This window comes from Ochotona princeps, chromosome 17 (assembly GCF_030435755.1).
Source record: "Ochotona princeps isolate mOchPri1 chromosome 17, mOchPri1.hap1, whole genome shotgun sequence".
NCBI lineage: Eukaryota > Metazoa > Chordata > Mammalia > Lagomorpha > Ochotonidae > Ochotona > Ochotona princeps.
Window position 1 is genome coordinate 53,026,298 of NC_080848.1, and position 15,764 is coordinate 53,042,061.

Genomic DNA, 15,764 nt, shown 5'->3' on the forward strand with positions numbered 1-15,764 from the left:
TTTAGTCACTGCTCGGAATTCGGGAGCCTGGTTTCCCTCCGGCTGAAGTGCTGGATCCTACACCCTAGGCATCAGGTTCATCGGAGCAGAAATCTCCTTTCAGGAAAAGGTGTTTTCTTGTGGAGGGGATTGGGGCCAAGCAGAAGACTTCCACCGAAATGCTTAGGCCAGGATAATTGGGGGTGAGGCAGGTGCAGGGGAGCCCCTCTGCCAGCTCCTGCTGTTTGAACAACTTTCTACAGAACATGGACTAGCAGGAAGGTTCTTAAAACCCTGATAAAAAGATAGTTAGGGGAAAAGCCATGCGAAAGGAAGAGGTCCAGATACGGACAAGGGGATCAAAGGAAGATGCTCCGCCCTCCACCCCCAGGCTGCACCCCTTCTTGGGGCTCCCCACCCTGGGTGTGAGACAGGCTGCACCCCTTCTTGGGGCTCCCAGCGCCTTAGGAGTTCCCCTGCTTATTCATCTTGGCCACCATCGCAGGCGGCTTCGCTCTAGCTGCTTCCTGTCGGCAAGCTTTAGTTTTTGCACCTGTAAAATGAGCTGGTCCAACCAGATGACACCCTGAGTCAGTCGCCTTCTGTCTCCTGGCCCATCAACCTTCTATGGGGCTCCCTGGTCAGCACCCTCCCCGGTGCCCAAGGTTGGTCCTATCTGCACATGCTGCGATCTCTGCCTGGGGAGCTTGCTGAATCCTGAAGTCCCAACACTCTGTTCCCGTGGTTGCTTTCACAAAGCACCAGCAGCCCCAGGAGTCCTAAAGCAGCACTCCGGTATCCTCTGTCAGCTCCCAAACTCAAAAGTCCAGCCTGAGAAGGAGGCAGCCAACATGAAGGTCTTGACGCAGCCCGCGCCTTCCGAGGGCTCCAGGTGAGAATGGGAGCCCTGCTTCTTCCCGCTTCTAGAAGCCACCCCCTCCTAGAAGCCACCCCCTCCTGGAAGCCACCCCCTCCTGGAAGCCACCCCCTCCGGGAAGCCACCCCCATACCCTGGCCCAGATGCCATGCTTCTTCCACCCCCACTTTACCTTTCCTGCCTCTAAGCCCCTGTCTTCTCTCTTACAGAAGTCTCTAGATTAATCCAGAAAACTTTCTTTGACTTAATCTTATGTGCAGAACTCTTTACGCCACATAAGTTTGGGGGAGACCTGTTGTGCTATCACTGCCAATATTCCAGCTTTTTTTAAAGTTTTATTTATTTGAAAGGCAGAGTCTCTCTCTCTCTCACACACACACAGAGAGAGAGATTTTCTATGCATTGGTTCACTTTCCAAATGGCTATTATGGACAGAGTTGGACTAGTTCAAAACCAGGAGCTTCTTCCAAGTCTCCCACATGGGTTCAGGGATGCAAGTACTTGGGCCATCTTCCACTGCTTTCCTAGGAGCATTAGCAGGCAGCTGGATTGAAAGTGGAAAAACCAGGACTCAGACTTATGCCCGTTTGAGATGCTGGCACCGTAGTCAGCGGCTTTCCTGGCTTCGCCACACCACAGGTTCCCATGTTCCATTTTATCACCCGGCCACTCACTGCCATTTCTTCCTACCATCTTTGAGTTTTCCTTCAAATTGGCTCCTCTTTTTAGAGATGAACTTAGGGGGATATGCTGTGTCACAGTGGTTAACCTGCCCCTGGGAGCACCAGCTCCCGTGTCGGAATGCTGGGGATTGAGTTCTAGCTCAACATCCAGTCCTGCTAAGGTGCACCCTGGGAGGTGGCAGGTGATGGCTCCAATGCTTGGTTCCTACCACCCCTGTGGGAGAGCTGGATGGAATTCCAGGCTCCTGGTTCTGGCCCAGCCTAGCCCTGGCTGTGGTGGACATTTGGGAAGTTGAGTCAGCAGATGGAAGAAGTGTCTGCCTCCATCCTTCTCTGTCTGTCTCTGTCACTCTGCTTCCAAATAAATAAATAAATAAACTTTTCAACAATATGAACTTGACTTCTGCATTAGGCCCCCCGCTAAACAATCACATGCATGAAACCATAGCATTGCTCCCCACTCATATTTTCCCCTAATATATTCCATAAAATAAATGCATGCTGATGAAAACCCCGAGTGTTCCTCTCTGTTCCACCTCACATCCCTTCCGTGCTAGCCAGCTACCCAGATCCTCTTTTAGGGGAACTCAAGTAGCAGTCTGATTCGTCCAAGAAGGGACATCCCAACAAAGGGCGACGCTCCAGCCACACCCAGCAAAGGGCAACGCTCTGGCCACACCCGCCTCCTCCCACCACCACCCCAGGAGTCACCATCTGACCACATGCTACCCTCTTCTAAGAAGCAGGCCCAGACGGGTGACTTGCTTAGCCCAGGACTCAGTGTCCCCTCCTGTCACTCTCGTCCTCTATCTGGATACGGGGTGTCCTACTGCGTCACCTGCAAGCCCCTCTCTGTGCCCCCAACTGAACCCTGTAAAACAGTAGCCTCTTCATCTGAAACCCCTGTCTGGACAGCGTCCACCCCAGGGAGAAGGAGTGGCCAGCAGTGACTTTGTCCTTTGCTCTTTGGCATCTGTCCCAGCCACAGCTTGAACTTTGAAACCGCATTTGAGAAGACAGAGTTCCCTTCTGCTTACAGAGTGTGTGGGGACACAATGATCTGCCCCTTACGTAACCACTGGCGAGCCAATTAAAAAAAAAAAAAAAAAAAAAAAACCTGCTGCTGCTTAGTGTGAGACACGCTCTGGGATAAGTGTGTCAGAAACATCCATTCAGGCCACGCCTAGGAAGCAGCTCTCAGTGTACGGGTGAGGAAACTGGACTCAGAGAGGTTAAGCAACTTGCCCAGGATCACAAAACTCCTGGGACAAAGTTAATGCTGGAGGAAACTCAGAGGCAAGGCTGAGGCTCAGGACAACTGCCCAAGCACGCCTCGTGGCTGTCTTGGGGACACACTGGGCTGTTGCTTCTGGCTTTCTCAGATGACTCAGCTGCCTGCCTGTTTTGTTCTGTTTTCTCCTTCCTTCCTTGATGTCTGCCTTTCATCATTTCACCTTGAAGGCTCGGCCGTGCAGGTCCTCAGTGAGAGTCCCTGAACCACCCTTCTCCGACCCTTCTCCGTCAGGAACCCTCCAAGTGTTGGTATTCATTAATCAGGAGTTAGTGATAACTAGAAAAGGATTAAAGTTTGTCTTTTATCCTGCCTCTTCACCGCCCAACAACAACAGAAAAGATTGTTAAGCAGGTATGTGGGAGAAGATTCAAAGGTGTCATGACCAAAACAGGCACTTGTTGGAGGCAGGCATTAGCCTGATAGTTAAGATGCCAGCTGAGATGCTCACTTCCCATATTGCAGTGCCCTGGGTTCAAGCCTTGACTTTGCTCCCACTCCAGCTTCCTACTTAGGGGTGCCCTAGAGGTAGGAGAGATGTTCAAGGGATTGAATCATTCATCTCTTGCACCTTCGTGGGAGACTCAGACTGTGTTCCGGGCTCCTGGCTTCAGCCTGGACCAGCCCAGCTCTGAATATTGGAGGCATTTAGAACAGAGAACCGGCAGATGGAAGTAAAGCAGAACTTGAGGTGGTATCACGTCACAGCAGGTTAGGCTGCCGTGTGGAAGGCTGACATCCCATATCAGAGTGCCAGTTGGAATCCTGTGCTTCTGATCCAGCTGCCTGCGGTGTGCCTGGAAGGCACAGACGGCCCGAGCACTTGGGTCCCTGTTAGACTAACTCTGGTTGTTGCAGGTATTGGGAGGGAGGGGCGGTGAATGAGTCAGTAGATGGAATATCTCTCTTTCTCTCTCATTCTGTCTTTCAAACATTAAGTAAAGCTTAAAAAAAAAACAGTTCAGAGAAGTAAACAGAGACATTACATAATGATATAAGAATATGGGATAACAGAGAAAAGAGATAAAAATGACTGGGGCCAGTGTGGTGGCATATTCGATCACTCCTCCACATGTGCGCCGGCATCCCATATGGGTGCTGATTCATGTCCTGGTTGCTCCGCTAATGATCCAGTTCTCTCCTTGTGGCCTGGGAAGGGAGCGGACAATGACCCCGCACCTGAGTGGGAGACCCAGAAGAAGCTCCTGGCTCCTGCTTCAGCTCAACTAAACTTTACCATTGCGGCCATTTGGGGAGTGAACCAGAAGATGGGACTCTCTCTCTCTCACTCTCTCTCCTCTCTTTGTAACATTTGCTTTTCAAATAAAAATAAATAAATCTTAATTTAAAAAAAGAAATAAAACGGCTTGGCGCGGTGGCCTAGCAGCTAAGGTCCTCGCCTTGAACGTGCCAGAATACCATATGGACGCAGGTTCTAATCCAGATGGCTCCGCTTCCCATCCAGCTCCCTGCTTGTGGCCTGGGAAAGCAGTGGAGGATGGCCCACAGCCTTGGGACTCTACACTCGCATGGGAGACCAGAAGAGGATCTGGGCTCCTGGCTTTGGATCGGCACAGCACCGGCCGTTGCGGTCACTTGGGGAGTGAATCAATGTATGGAAGATCTTCCTCTCTGTCTCTCCTCCTCTCTGTGTATCTGACATTGCAATAATAGGAATTTCAACAAGAGAAACAGAAAATGAAGAAAAAATTGAAGACGATAATAATTAAGAAGCTTTTCCCCAAAGGAAATATGATAGTGGTTGGTTTGAGACGGTCTCCTGAGCAGGCAGAGCCATCCGTGAAATCTCAGGCCCTCAGGGGTGCAGGGACACTCCTTCAGACTTCTGCAAACAGGAAGCCAGGCCATGGGGCAGCTGTTTCACGGGTGGTTAAATCACAGGTCACCATACCCGTGTCCCACATCAGAATGTCTGATTTTGATGCCTGCTTCTGGCCTCTATTTCATTTGCCTATATTTTTATTATTATTTCATATGTTTTTAAAAGATTTATATTTTTTTATTAGAAAGGCAGATTTACAGAAAGAAGGAAAGACAAACAGTAAGATCTTCCATCTGCTGGTTTACTACTCAAATGGCCACAATAGCCAGAGCTGAGCTGATCTGAAACCAGGAGCCAGGAGCTTCCTCTGGGTTGCCCATATTTGTACAGGGTCCCAACGCTTTGGGCCATCCTCAACTGCTTTCCCAGGCTGCAAGCAGGGAGCTGGATGGGAAGTGGAGCAGCGGGGACACAAACTGACACCTATATGGCATTCTAGTGTTGGAAGGTGGAAGATTAGCCAGTTGAGTTATTACACCAGCCCCTCCGGTTGCCTTCTAACACCAGGTAATGGCTCAGGTTTGGATTTCTGTCACTCCCACGGGAGACCCGGATTGATTTCCAGCCCCTAGTTTTGTCCCAGTGCAAGCATGGGGGAGAGTGAATCAACGGACAGGAAATCTCTATTCTAGATCAATCAATCAATCCATTTCAAAGTGGGACCTATAAGATTTCCCAAAATGATGTGATTTCCCAAGATGGTGTTTAGGGATATTCCAGGCCACCAGTCCAGACTGGCACAATAGGAAGAGGCTCCCAGGGAGATGTGTCTGAGGAATACAAGAGAGAAGCTGAGGGTTTCTGTGATGTGTCAGACAAAATTGGCAGGAATGTAATAGCTCTTTGGGAGAAGAGTCAGTGACATTTGTTTTAAGAGCTAAGGCAACTATCAACTCCAGGAAAAACAAATAGACAGAAGAAGGATAACATCATCATATCATCATCTACATAGCTCAGAGGACAACACAGCTTAACAAATGTGGGTAACATAAACATGAATACTGACATAAGCAAAATTTGTGGTAGGTCATGTTAGGAGGGTGGAAGGAGATAGGATTGCGGGTAGGGTGAGCGAAGAGGTTAATATCCTTGTCTTTCCTGGTAAGGAACCAGAAGATTATGATTAACTCGGAAAAATAAAGGGATGGCCATATAGGTACTTTATCAGGGAATTAAAAACAACTAACAAAATTCAGAGTATTTGCTGTTGGCAGGGAGAATTTGGAAGTTAGAGGAGTGGGACATGGAACTGCTGTTTTTCACTGCGAGCTTTGTGTCACTTTCACAAAAGCAGACGTTAAGTTTAAAATACATAAAATGATGCGGTGTTTCATATGGGAATTTGAACAAATGAGTCAAAACTGTATCCACTCACCATAATCTTTCACCCAGTAACCTGTCTCCTTGGGGAATAATAGAACCAGCATGTAAAGAAGTGTGTTTCATGGAGCCTACTACCACACTGCTTGTGACTGGAGAAATAAAGTGGAGACACCCCAAATACTCACCCCTGGGAGATTACCTTAATAAATCACAGCACATCCAAACGACGGATGCTACGCAGTTCTCAAGGACAAGGTCATGAGCTAAGGTAAGATGGCATGACATTATTAAGAGACCAAACATTGCCCTAATAGTAAGTGGCATATCACATAAAAACCATCCTTGTTAAAGCTAGAAGTCTGTACCCCAAAGTGTTCATCTTTAGGGTACAGACTCCCACCACCCATACTGTATTATTTGCATTTTGATCAACTATTAGGGAGAAATACCTCCTGGTTCCATTTTAAAAATTAAATAAATGGCCAGCACTGTAGCAGTGCAAATTAAGCCTCTGCCTGGTGGCCCTTCATCTCACATAGGTGCTGGTTTGAGTCCCGAATGTTTGATTTCCAGCTCCCTGCTAATGGCCTGCGAGGAGGGCCCTAGTGATTGGGCTCCTGCACCCATGTAGGAGACCCAGAGCAGGCTCCTGGCTTCAGACTGGCCCACTTCCAACTATTGAAGCTACTTGAAGAGTGAACCAACAGAAAGAAAATCCTCTCTCTCTCTCTTTCTCTCCCTGTTGTAACTCTGCCTTTCAAATAAAAATAAATAATTCTTTCTAAAAATAGAAAGGAAATTAGATGAAAGTAAGCACAAACCCTGAAGAATGTGTTCTTACATTTTACAAAATGCTTTCATGGGCCCGGCTCGGTGGCCTAGCGGCTAAAGTCCTCGCCTTGAACACGCCCCGGGATCCCATATGGGCGCCGGTTCTAATCCAGTTAGCTCCACTTCCCATCCAGCTCCCTGCTTGTGACCCAGGAAAGCAGTGGAGGACGGCCCAATGCCTTGGGACCCTGCACCCATATGGAAGACCCAGAGGAAGCTCCTGGCTTCTGATCGGCTCACTGGCCGTTGCAGCCACTTGGAGAGTGAACCAGCAGACAGACAGAAATCTTTCTCTTGCCTCTCTGTAGATGTGACTTTCCAACAAAGATTAATAAATCCTAAAAAACAACAGCACGACAAAATGCCTTCACATTTCCCCATTTAAGGAGCACAAAAACTCAGTGAAATGATGTGTGTTCTACTTTGCAGATGTGAGCACAGGTAAGCAGGAACCAACGATCCATAAGCCCTGAAGCCAGCCAGCCACGCATCTAGGGTCAGGTCTCCAGCCCTTCACTAGACCAGCTGCTCCCAGTCATCCCATCCGACCCAAGGTACCCCGCACACGCAGACACACACACACCAGCGAAATGCCACCTGGGTAGTCTGGAGAGTAGGAAAACAACTCAAGTGAGTCAGAAGCGAACTAGGTGGCCTCAGGAAACCTCAAAGAGCGAACCCCTGTGCCATCATCCATGGCAACACAACCCACTTCACAAATGACCCCCACCTCTGACCACCCCATCCCCACCCCACCCCAGGAAGGCCCAGAGACCCCTACTCCGATGTCTCCCACCTGCCACACCCCAGGGTACCTTGGCCAGTGTCCCAGTGTCCCGGGGTCCCAGGGTCCCAAGCCTTTGTCACTCACCTCTGTAACTCCGTACAGGGTCTTCAGTTCTGTACCTGCTGCAACAAAGAAGTTGGCAGTCCCCATTCCACAGAGAACCTGCAGGACAGGAAGTGGGTAAGCGCCCAGGAAGTCTCCCGGCAGGAGCTGAGCAAGGCTGCAGTGCAGTGACAGATACCAATCCTGGCTCCTCAGCTGGGAGTACGGGGTCACGACCAGTGCCACAGCAAGCAGGAGAGTAATTGGTCTCCCAAACAAATGCCCACGGCTCTTCCCCTCATTTCCTGCTTCCATCCTTAAGTTTGGAGGGCATAAGTAAGGAGGGCAAGGAGGGGATGGCACCGGGGTCTCTATCCCAATGGGGGACCCAGTAGCAGGTGCAACCGGGAGCACAGAGCATCAGGGAACAGCCTTCAAGCAGAGAGCTGCGATCCACCTAGTGCAGCCAAGACCCGGAGCAAGCTGCTTCGCTTGGCCTCTCACCTGCCTCGGTTATGACATGGATAATTCCAGCACTGAACTCAACTGCCTCATTGGGGGGCTCGTGGGAGAGGACATGAGTAATTAGCTTCGGAGAGACCAATTAGTCCCCTCGCTGGTGGTCTCCTTCCCACCTTTTCAAACCCAGCACCCTCCTTAGGTCTTTATCTCAAGAATTCCCTCCATTCGCTCTTGCCTCCACAATGGCTATAGCTCCTCCGTGTCCTCCTCGCCCTCTAGAAGCAGTGCCGTGCGTGAGAACTGGTCCTGCAAGCAAATGTGGAAGGAACTGACTGACAACTATTACTCAACAATGCCTACAGAGAGGCAGGCCTCATGGCCACTTCCTGCAGTGCCAGCATCCCACACAGGCATTGGCTGGAATCCCAGCTGCTCCACGTCCCATCCAGCTCCCTACAAATGCACCTGAGAAAGCAGCAGAAGATGGCCCAGGTGCCTGGACCCCTGCTGCCTATGTGACAACTCAGATGGCGTTCCAGGCTCCAACCTGACCCAGCCCCAGCCACTGTGGCCATTTCACCAGTGCACCAATGGATGAAAGATCTCTCTTTCCCTCCATTTCCCTCTCTCTCTCTCTCTCTCTCTCTCTCTCTCTCTCTCTATCTATCTATCTGCCTTCCAAATAACAAATACATCTTTTTGAAAAGTGAGCCTGGCGCAGTGGCCTAATGGCTAAAGTCTTCACCTTGCATGTGCTAGGATACCCATATAGGTACTGTTTTGTTTGCCGGCTGCTCCACTTTCCATCCAGCTCCCTGCCTGTGGCCTGGGAAAGCAGTCGAGGACGGCCTAAAGCCTTGGGACCCTATTCCCTCGTGGGAGACCCGGAGAAAGCTCCTACTTCAGATCGGCTCAGCTCTGGCTGTAGCAGCAATCTGGACAGTGAACTACAGAGAGAGAGAGCCTCTTCTGTCTCTCCTTATTGCTGTAGATCTCTCTCCAGTGAAAGGAAGGAAGAAAAGAAGGAAGGAAGGAAGGAAGGAAAGAAAAGAGAAAAGAAAAGAGAGAAAGAAAGGAAAGAAGGCAGGCCGGCCGAATGTGGGAAGCCTGCCTGCTGCCTGCTGTGGCTCTGGGGCCCACTGGGGAGGTTTCCCTCTCTGCGACTGGGGCAGCGAGGCTCTCAGCTCCTCCCAGAGCCTGGGAAGCTGCAGAGTTGGGAGAGGTATGCTGAAAGTGGGGTATCCGCTGAAGGTTCTGCTCCCATGCACCCCCCATCAGTCCACCCAAAAGTACCCTCGTTGGTAGCAGCCCCGGGGGTGGCCACTTGCTGGCCTGGAAGCCAATCCCACCCCTACCGTCTTGGCGTTCTGTCCTCACTTCCCTGACCCGTGCTGAGAGCTGAGATGGCTCCTTCCAGTGTGCCACCCTACCTGCCTAACTCCACACCTCTGAGAGCACACCACATCCCATGTGCTCAGGGCTACACCGGCAACATTTTGCTTTACTTTCTTGGCTTGGCCATTTTCTCTTTTTTTAAGATAACTTAATTATTTCAAAAGCAGAGTGACACAGAGACAAGGACAAGGACACACACACACACACACATCGTCAATCCTCCGCTTTACTCCACAACTGGCCCCAATGGCGAGACTGGGCTCAGCCCAAATTCCGTTCAAGTCTCCCACACGGGTACAGATGTTGCTTACTTAGGAAATGCCCCCCTTGCTGAGGACAATGGCTGAGCTGACTCTGTCGCTCACTCAGAGACAGACCTTACACAGTCAGCATGTTCCAGACTTCAGAAGTACCGGGTGTGAGTCATCACGAGAGAGCTTGTTACAAATGCAGATTTTCAGGCCCCTCCTCGGTCCTTGAAAAGTCACCAGAGATCAGGGCAAGGGGTGTGTGTCATTAGGGCTGGAGACCACACTGGCCTAAGCTGGACTGAATGGACGATGAGAGGCAGGGTTGGTGTCCAGCAGGCATAGGTGACTGGGAGCACTAGAAGGGGCACTGGACCTCTGGGAAAAGCCCAGAGTCCAGGTTAATACAAAAAGAAATTTTTACAAAGTTAGGACTGGGAGGTGCCCATGCCTCATCCCCTCTCTGTCCGCTGGGTCCTCAGACAAAATCTTGGCTTTGGGATGTGTGTTTGGAACAGAGCCTGAGACAAATTTGGGGACACCTGTATTTCATATGAGTAATTGTTACTATCTGAGCTTGGCGTCCAAGGCTAGCTTCCTGCTAACACACACCCTGGCAGACAGCAGGGGATGAGCCAAGTACTCCGTCACTGCCACCTAGGGAGGAGACCTGCAGGAAGCTCCAGGCTCCCAGCTTTGATCTGGCCCAGACTTGGCTGCTGGAGTATTTAGGGAGTAAACCAGAAGACGGAAGATCCCCCCCCCCCTCTCTCTCTCATTTCTTTCAAAAAAGTGGGGGGGGGGGGAAGGAGGCGGTGAGAGGAGCCAGGGGAGAAACCGGGGAGTCTGGAGAACAATGGGACGTCCCTGGGGCACCACCTGCTGGTGCTAACTGGGATCGCACCACACCTTTTCGTTCTGGGCATCCTGACCTCACCCACCTGCAGGACTCTGAGCCTCCTGGAGGGGACCCCTCATCATTCTCTATTCAACGATTCACATGACTCTTTACTCTGCAAATGAAAATAATACAGCATCTATGGCCTTCCTAGCCCATTGCCCGTCTTGCTAGGGCTCAAAATTGTATTTATTTATTTATTTATTTTAAGATTTATTTTTATTGGAAAGACAGATACACGAAGAGAAAGATCTTCCATCTTCTGATTCACTCTCCAAGCATCCACAACGGCCAGAATTAAGCCAACCTGAGGCCAGGAGCCAGGACCTTCCTCCGGGTCTCCCACTGGTGCAGGGTCCCAAGGGTTTGGGTGGTCCTTCACTGCTTTCCCAAGCCACAGGCAGGGAGCCAGATGGCAAGCGGAGCAGCCGGATACGAAGCGGTGCCTGGGATCCTGGTATGCTGAAGGCAAGGACTTTAGCCACTAGGCTACCACAATGGACCCTATCAGGCATTTCTTAAGCTCCCAGTGCACACCAAGCACCCAGACTTTGAAGAAGCTCCTGGCTCCTGGCTTTGGATCAGCTCAGCTGCAGCCATTGTGGATGCTTAGAGAGTGAACCAGCAGATGGAAGATCTTCCTCTCTGTCTCTCCTCCTCTCTGTGTATCTGCCTTTCCAATAAAAATAAATCTTGGGCTCGGCGGCGTGGCCTAGTGGCTAAGGTCCTTGCCTTGATTCCATATGGCTGCTGGTTCTGGTCCTGGCAGCTCCACTTCCTCTCTATCTCTCCTCCTCTCAGTATATCTGACTTTGTAATAAAAATAAAATAAATCTTTAAAAATAAATAAATAAATAAATAAATCTTAAAAAAAAGAGAGAATACATTTATGTTTAAATTTTCAGCCTACTGTAATTCAGACTTTTATCACACCCAGAAAATGCAAGAATCTTATAACAAATTAATTTTAATTGCTTCCCTTACTATTTTTGTCTGTCATTGTAGAGTAACTTTTCATATATGTATTTTTTTAAAGATTTATTCATTTTATTACAGCCAGATATACACAGAGGAGGAGAGACAGAGAGGAAGATCTTCCGTCCGATGATTCACTTCCCAAGTGAGCCGCAACGGCCAGTGCTGCGCCGATCCAAAGCCGGGAACCTGGAACCTCTTCAGGGTCTCCCACGCGGGTGCAGGGTCCCAATGCATTGGGCCGTCCTCGACTGCTTTCCCAGGCCACAAGCAGGGAGCTGAATGGGAAGTGGAGCTGCCGGGATTAGAACCGGCGCCCATATGGGATCCCGGCCCGTGCAAGGTGAGGACTTTAGCCGCCAGGCCACGCTGCCGGGCCCTCTTCATATATTTTTAAACTCAAGCTCTTATTGCTTTGTTGGCCAGTGTTCAGGTATTTCTGTGGAGGATTTACTTCTCTTCCATTCCCTCCTGCATCTCTGGTTCCATTTGAGATGGTTTCCTCTCCATCTGAAGTGTTTCCTTTGGTAGCTCTTTTAGCACACTTGTCTTACGTGACAGCTAATCCTGTCCTCGTTTGCAGTCCTCCGCATTCCGCCTCCATTCCCGACGACTGTTTCTCTGTGCAGAAGAGCAGCTGTTCCCCTCTACCCGCCAAAGCCACAGTGTGCACCCTTGGTTGCTGTCACACAGACTTCCATCATTTATCCTGCAGGTACACTGTTGATTGTGCCGCTCTTCTGAAGGAACAGTATGGCTCCTCAGCCTATTTCATCTTATTTTTCTTTAAATAATTTAAGAGTTATTTATGTTTATTGGAAAGAAATTTACAGAGAGAAGAAGAGACGGAAAGATCTTCGAACTGCTGGTTTACTCCCCAAGTGAGCGCAATGACCAGTGCTGCACCAATCCGAAGCCAAGAGCCAGGAGCTTCTTCCAGGTCTCCCATACAGGTACAGGGTCCCAAGACACTGGACCATCCTTGACTGCTTTCCCAGGCCACAAGCAGGGAGCTGGATGGGAAGTGGGGCTGCCAGGATTAGAACCGGCGCCCATATGGGATCCGGGTGTGCTCAAGGTGAGGACTCTAGCCGCTAGCACACCACCCCGGGCCCTAGGTGTATTTTTTTAAGATGACAATTCTGCCCATGCTACGCGCCGTGCTATGCAGGATGAGGGAAACAGTGTGGAGCAGGAAAGAAAGAGAAAGGTGAGTATTGCAGAATTCCAATCAAGTCGCTAATGGCATTTCGAGTGAATACACAGGCCGTGGTGACAGAGAAGCGGAAGATTTTAGGATTTTTTTTGCCGTTGTCATTTGGCAAAGATAAAGTTATAATAATATGCAGGCAAGTGGGTGGGAGTGACAAAGGGCAACTTCGTATACTGCTGGAGGGAAGCTAAATTAGCGTGCCTTTTCTGAAGGGAAAATTGACAACACTTATCAGACACCTTAAAATATCTTTAGAGCTCTCACTTCCATTTCGAGTCACTTCGTTAAGGACATAAAACTGAGATTGAAAAAAAAACTCTAACTGCAGAAATATTTATAATAAGGAAAAATTGGGACAACACTGAATATAGAACTTAACTAAATACATTGCTACATCATTAAATGAGGCTGTCACAGAATGTTTGTTGGGATCACCAAGACAACAAATAAAAAAAAATCCTAGGTCCTAAAAGAACTTATGTACAGTGATCTCATCTATCTTAAAAATAATTACATATTATGCTTATATATATCACATATAATTATTTTTAAGATAACTACATATTATATATGGTTGTATATTACATATTATGCAGATACGCACTGGAAGAATAAACAGTAAAATATTAAAGCTAGTTATCCATAGAAGTAGCATAAGGCCGAAGTCTTCCTTTTACTGTGCTGTTACGAATTTTTCACATTTTTTCCAGCAGATAAATAAATGTACTGATTTATTTGAAACACAGAGTTACAGAGAAAGACTTTCCAGCCGCTGGTTCACTCCGCAAATGCCAGCAATGACCTGGAACTGAGCAGAGCCAAAGCTGGGACCCTGGAACTCCATCCAGGTCTCCCAGGAGGGTGACAGGAGCCCCAGCAGTTGAGCCATCTTCTGCCACTTTCCCAGGTGTCATTAGCAGGAAGCCGGGACTTGAACCGGAGTTCTTACGGATGCCCATAGCAAGTGGCAGCCTCCCTTGCTGCACCTGCTGTTATTTTTAACACTGGTTCCACTGCTGCCTCTGTGTTTGATCCTGGGCTTACCTATGTCAGGAAGGAGCACCTCCCAGCTGTCTGGGTACGTTGAAGCTGTGGAATGCAGGGCGGAGGCTTTCCTAACTTCTCTTACACCAACAGAAGCCCCACTTCCTCACCCAGGAAGTCTCTTTCCACTCCCCTGGCTTTCTTTCCTGCTCTGCCTGTCCCCAGCCTCTGAGCCTGTGTGTTTGACCACTGGGAGAGGGAATCCCGGGGCAGGGCAGCCACCGGGTCAGGGTGAATGACAGCAGCCAGGCCGGCTGGGCAGGGGCCTGGAGTGTTACTCAGCCCATTGCTGCTCGCCTGGTGCCACTCCCCTTCTCGGCTCTGCCTCCTCCCTGGGCCCGCACCCTCACCACTCTGACTCTCCTGGCTGGTTTCATCCTTGACTTCAAGCTGTTTGCTGGAACTTCCCTGATTTGCACCCATCAAACACTAAAATCAGACTCTGGGCTCAGCCACCCCAAGACCTGAAGTCGCTTGCCACGTTCCAGGTCTGGGCTGTCTTTGGTAGTTTTCATCCATGCGTCCAAGTCGGCATGTGACCAAGTCCACGAGCACTTTCAGTGGTCCACAAGTGAGCTGGTTTCCACTTAAAAGTGTGTCCTAATGTTACCTTAACTACAGATATACTCAGAGGAGCCAGAGATGTGGTGCAGTAGGTTAAGATGCCACCTGCAACGCATAACCCCCTTTTGGAGTGCTGGCTGGGGTCCCCCTGGCTAGTTCGACTTCCCATCCAGCTCCCTGTGTCCTGGGAAGCAGTCGAGGATGGATCACAACCTTGAACCCCTACACCCACATGGGATACCGAGAAGAAGCTCCTGGTTCCTGACTTCGGATCGGCTCAGCTCTTATTCTTGTAGCCATTTGGGGAGTGAATCAGCTGACGCAAGAGCTTCCTCTCTGTCTCTCCTCCTCTCTGCGTATCTGCCTTTCCAATAAAATTAAAAATTTTTAAATGACTCTCTTGGTTGTGCCCCTCGGCCACCCTACCTGGAGGAAGGGGTTCCCGCACAGGCTGCTCCTTGGACTTCCTACAGGAAAGCTGCTGCAAACGAGCTCCGCTATGATGAAGCGATCATATGCTGGTCGTGGAGAAAGACCAAGAGGTCACATGAGATGAGCAAAATCCTGCGTGTGCTGCCCTGACTTTAGGCAAAAGGAAGGGACTACAAACACATATTTGTCTCTTACTCGCCTGTGTAGACCTAAGCATACATTAAGATGGCAACACTAACTGCTCCTAACAATGATTACTTTTTTTAAAATGGTGGCAAAATACCTTCCATGTAAAATATACTCTCTTAACCATTTTTTTAAAAAAAAATTTTTTTTTGAAAGACAGAGTGACAGAGAGAAAGAGAGAATTTTCCATCTGTTGCTTCATTCTCCAAATAGCTGCAATGAGCAATGCTGATTCAGGGTAAGCCAGGAGCCAGGAACTCCATGGGAGTCTCCCGCGAGGTGGCAGGGGCCCAAGGAGCTGAGTCACCCTCTGCTGCTTTCTCAGGTGCATTAGCAGGGAGCTGACTCAGAAAAAGAGTAGCAGGAACTTGAACCAACACTCTAGTGGAAGATGCTGGCCCTGCTGCAGGCGGCAGCTTTGCCCACTGCACCACAATGCTGGCCCATCGTCCTACAGTCAGTGTAGAAGGTAGTTTTTCGGACCCCTCCTGAGATCTGCTCAAGCCTGAACAGTGCCTGAAAATCTGCCTTTTAATTGAATTTCCAGGTGATTCTGGCATTTGGGAAATTCTGCCAGCTGCCTGTCCCCTGTAAAAGCCCTACCCACCGTGGCTCAGCAATCAGGAAGCACCCCCATTCTCATAGAAATGCCCCTCCAAGAAAAGTCTAATCTCAGTGGGACCAGAACGGT